The sequence below is a fragment of the Schistocerca serialis genome, unplaced genomic scaffold, assembly GCF_023864345.2.
Source record: "Schistocerca serialis cubense isolate TAMUIC-IGC-003099 unplaced genomic scaffold, iqSchSeri2.2 HiC_scaffold_1115, whole genome shotgun sequence".
Lineage (NCBI taxonomy): Eukaryota > Metazoa > Arthropoda > Insecta > Orthoptera > Acrididae > Schistocerca > Schistocerca serialis.
This window is the reverse complement of record NW_026047310.1, coordinates 32,501-37,500: the sequence shown is the minus strand read 5'-3', so window position 1 is coordinate 37,500 and position 5,000 is coordinate 32,501. Positions and strand designations below refer to the sequence as shown.

General features: G+C 62.5%; 1 pseudogene; it reads right to left on the bottom strand.

The window, feature by feature from the left end:
- The window catches only part of LOC126431866 (large subunit ribosomal RNA), a 7,914-nt pseudogene that overhangs the window by 1,943 nt on the left and 971 nt on the right, over window positions 1-5,000 (bottom strand).

Below are 5,000 nucleotides of genomic sequence, written 5' to 3'. Positions count from 1 at the left end.
CGGGCGATGCCGTCTTTGACCGCCACCACGTCAGGCTTGCGGATGCCCTCAGGTGTTCGGAGGTGGGGCTCCACAGAGACATTGAAGCCCCTCTGCGCGAGTCCACGGGCGACATAACGCACTACAGCGTCATGGCGCTTGACCCGGGACCCGTGCGTCCTAAAGCAAGCCTGAAGTACGTGGTTGGCGGTCTCCACGGCCTGGCACCCCGCGCGGCATCTGGTGTCCGCCTCCCGCCCACGACTGCGCCGTGCCTTCGTAGGGAAGGCGTTGATGCGGGCGCGGAGGGCGTCGATGTATTCACGCCCAGATAGCAGGCGACTGGTGTCGGCGACCCACTGATGTTGGCCACTGACGGCGGCAGAAGATGACAGCGCCGCACCGTCAATGGCGATGTGTAGGCGCGCCGCCCACATTTCCCCAACCTGCGTTGACGATTTGAGGAGGTGGCCCTCCCACATTAGGTGGCGCTCCAGCACCTCGATCTCACGCTGCACCTCCTCCATGCCTGCACCGTCGCAGGCTGGCCCTATCTTCTTCAGCGCCAGGAGACGGGACCGACGGAGGGTTGGACCCATCCATCGGCAAGATGGAATGCCGAGGCCCCCCTGGGCAACAGGAGCGTGGAAGTATCCCAGGGGGGTGTCCGCCGGAAGGCGGAACCATCTCCTGACGGCGGCCCGGATGGTGACGTCGGCCGACTTCAATGCACCCACCCGGGTGCGGCTGAGGGCCAGCCCGTGGTACAGGCCAGGGAGAAGTACGTTGGTGAGAGCGTGGAGGCGCTGTTGCGGCTTCAGCGGAGCTCGGGAGATGACGTCAAGCTGCTCCACCAGGTGGCGACGTGGGTTGAAGACACAGCGACCCGCCGTGGAAAATTGCAGCCCCAGGTACCGGAAGGTTTCACCCACACGCAGGGCAGGCAAAGTGGTGTTGCCTGCTGTGAAGGTGACATTGCTGTCCACCTTCACCTTCTTCTCGCGCCCTGACGCGACTAAGGCGAGGGTGAAACACTTCCGGGCGTTGATCTGCAGCCCCAGGTGGGCGAGGGCTGCGGTAGCTGCGTCGATGAGGGACTGCAAGCCCCTCGGGGTCGCTGCAAACAGCAAGACGTCATCTGCAAAGGCCGCAGCGTTGACTCTGCGACCGAGGATCCGAGCTCCGATGTGGGAGGGCAGTTGGCCTAAAACGTAGTCCACCGCAAAGTTGAACAGGAGGGGGGAGAGGGGATCGCCCTGGCGAACGCCCCGTGCTGGCTGCACAGACACGCCCACGCCGGCGCCGTCCGCTATCACTGTCGTGCTGCCCTCGTAGCACCGCTCGACATACTCGACAAAGCAATCCGGTAGGCCATGCGCCTTCAGCACGGGGCGAAGGGCAGCATGATCCACCGAATCGAATGCCTTCGATACGTCGATCGATGCCACAAAGACAGAGCGGCAGGAGCGGACTGCGTCGGTGAGAGCAGTGTCCAAGATGAAAGTATTTTCCAACATCCCATCCCGAGGGATGAATGCCCGCTGACGTTCGTCCACAGCACAAGCGCGCATCAGGCGTGACGCGAGAACCTTGTGAAAGGTCCGCGCCAACACCGAGCAGACCGTAATGGGGCGAAAGTCAGCGGGGGATGTTGGTGCAGCCGTTTTCGGGAGAGGGGACGTCCGCGCGCGAAGCAGGCGTTCCGGAAGGGCGCGGGCCAGAAGGAAGAGATTCATCACTTTCACCAGGACTTCATGCGGCAGGCGCCGCAACTCCGCTGGGGTAAGGCCGTCAGGCCCAGCTGCTGATCCCCTGGGCGGCAACGCGGCGGCGACCTCCTCATGTGTGACCGGCCCCCATAGGCACTCAAGAGCGACAGGCTCCGAGTGCGGGAGGAGGCGGTCACGGATGAAGCCCGCAGTGGAGACGGGCTTCTTAGTGAAGAGGTCCGCCCAGAAGTCCAGCAGACCAGGGATGGCAGGTGGCGGCTGGAGCAGGGTGCCATCCAAGAGGCCGCGCACGCAACGTGCACGCGACCGTCGGAAGGCATCCTGCGTTCTTGCGTATTCCCAGCGGCGCCGCTTGCGCTTCTGCGTCGGCGGCGCGGCAGGCGGCCGCTTCGATGGTTGGCGCGGCCGCTGTGTCCTGGTGATCGATCTCTCCCCTCTGGACCCGACCGACGCAAGGGCATCCGGGAGCATGCCCAGGATGACATCGGGCGGCGTGCCCCGCCCCAGACCTATGACTCGATCCAGGGCAGAGAAACGCTGGGCGGAAGCAGGTAGCCCCGCCAGATGCTCCCAGATGGCGGCGTCAGTCGGCCCCTCCGGCGGCGGCCCGGTGGTGTCGGCCGCGAAGTCCTCGGCTGCGTCGACGGGCGGCGCAGCGGCCTCGCCCGCGTCAGGCGGCGGGCTCGCTGCTCCCCGGCGGGACGCCGGCTCTTCCCCCCGACCGATCTCAAGCGCCTCCATGAACTGGCGGACAAGCTGCTTGTGGGCAGCTTGCCGCCGTCGGCACTTGATTGCCTCAAGCGTTCGGTCGGGGAACATCCTGATGAGCTCTTGATTAACAAAGAAGAACCGGGCGTCCCTCTCAAGGAACAATTCGGCCTCCGCCTTGGCGAGCGACAGGACTTCTTCCTCCGTCCACCTCGCGCGATGCCTCTCCGTCACGATCTCCGCGTTGGCGGCCGCAAGATGTTGGCGGCGGCGATGGACCCCGAGACCATTCTTGGTGGTGAAGCTGCGGTGGCACTCACTACAGGCGTATACAGCTGCAAAAGGTACAAGATTTTCGGCACGGCCGGTTGGCCGGCTAGGTGCTGGGGGAGTTGGGGTGGCACCTTCAGCGGAAGGGCCACCACTTATTCTTTGATTACTGCCCCCAACTAACAAAGGGATAGTGCGAGGGGGGGCTGGTAACCCCCCCAAGCCCCTGGTGCGGTCTTCCACTCTGCGAAAATCAGCGGGCCCACGAGAAGGGGAGAAGACCGCAGGAGAGGAGAGGCTAAGAGGGCTAGGCCCATGTATTGCGCATCACTCTCCCTGTAACTATAACCCAAGGAAGGTACCTCGCAGCAGCAGCATGACTACATCAAGACCGCACTTCGAAAAGCCAAGTCCGGATGCAGCCACACCGCCGCCACTTGGCCACCTTAAGAGAGTCATAGTTACTCCCGCCGTTTACCCGCGCTTGCTTGAATTTCTTCACGTTGACATTCAGAGCACTGGGCAGAAATCACATTGCGTCAACACCCGCTAGGGCCATCGCAATGCTTTGTTTTAATTAGACAGTCGGCCGAAGAGAATCCGCGCACCCGCGCGCCCCCGGAGGAGCACGCTAAGGCGGACGCGGCCTCGCAGCAAGGAAGATCCGTGGGAGGCCAAGGCACGGGACCGAGCTCGGATCCTGCACGCAGGTTGAAGCACCGGGGCGCGAACGCCGCGCAGGCGCGCGCATCCTGCACCGCCGGCCAGCACGAGGCCGACCAACGGCGAGAGCAGACCACGCCCGCGCTAAACGCCCGCACTTACCGGCACCCCTACGGCACTCACCTCGCCCAGGCCCGGCACGTTAGCGCTGACCCACTTCCCGACCAAGCCCGACACGCCCCGATCCTCAGAGCCAATCCTTATCCCGAAGTTACGGATCCAATTTGCCGACTTCCCTTACCTACATTATTCTATCGACTAGAGGCTCTTCACCTTGGAGACCTGCTGCGGATATGGGTACGAACCGGCGCGACACCTCCACGTGGCCCTCTCCCGGATTTTCAAGGTCCGAGGGGAAGATCGGGACACCGCCGCAACTGCGGTGCTCTTCGCGTTCCAAACCCTATCTCCCTGCTAGAGGATTCCAGGGAACTCGAACGCTCATGCAGAAAAGAAAACTCTTCCCCGATCTCCCGACGGCGTCTCCGGGTCCTTTTGGGTTACCCCGACGAGCATCTCTAAAAGAGGGGCCCGACTTGTATCGGTTCCGCTGCCGGGTTCCGGAATAGGAACCGGATTCCCTTTCGCCCAACGGGGGCCAGCACAAAGTGCATCATGCTATGACGGCCCCCATCAACATCGGATTTCTCCTAGGGCTTAGGATCGACTGACTCGTGTGCAACGGCTGTTCACACGAAACCCTTCTCCGCGTCAGCCCTCCAGGGCCTCGCTGGAGTATTTGCTACTACCACCAAGATCTGCACCGACGGCGGCTCCAGGCAGGCTCACGCCCAGACCCTTCTGCGCCCACCGCCGCGACCCTCCTACTCGTCAGGGCTTCGCGGCCGGCCGCAAGGACCGGCCATGACTGCCAGACTGACGGCCGAGTATAGGCACGACGCTTCAGCGCCATCCATTTTCAGGGCTAGTTGCTTCGGCAGGTGAGTTGTTACACACTCCTTAGCGGATTCCGACTTCCATGGCCACCGTCCTGCTGTCTTAAGCAACCAACGCCTTTCATGGTTTCCCATGAGCGTCGATTCGGGCGCCTTAACTCGGCGTTTGGTTCATCCCACAGCGCCAGTTCTGCTTACCAAAAGTGGCCCACTTGGCACTCCGATCCGAGTCGTTTGCTCGCGGCTTCAGCATATCAAGCAAGCCGGAGATCTCACCCATTTAAAGTTTGAGAATAGGTTGAGGTCGTTTCGGCCCCAAGGCCTCTAATCATTCGCTTTACCGGATGAGACTCGTACGAGCACCAGCTATCCTGAGGGAAACTTCGGAGGGAACCAGCTACTAGATGGTTCGATTAGTCTTTCGCCCCTATACCCAGCTCCGACGATCGATTTGCACGTCAGAATCGCTACGGACCTCCATCAGGGTTTCCCCTGACTTCGTCCTGGCCAGGCATAGTTCACCATCTTTCGGGTCCCAACGTGTACGCTCTAGGTGCGCCTCACCTCGCAATGAGGACGAGACGCCCCGGGAGTGCGGAGGCCGCCGCCCCGTGAAGGGCGGGGAAGCCCCATCCTCCCTCGGCCCGCGCAAGGCGAGACCTTCACTTTCATTACGCCTTTAGGTTTCGTACAG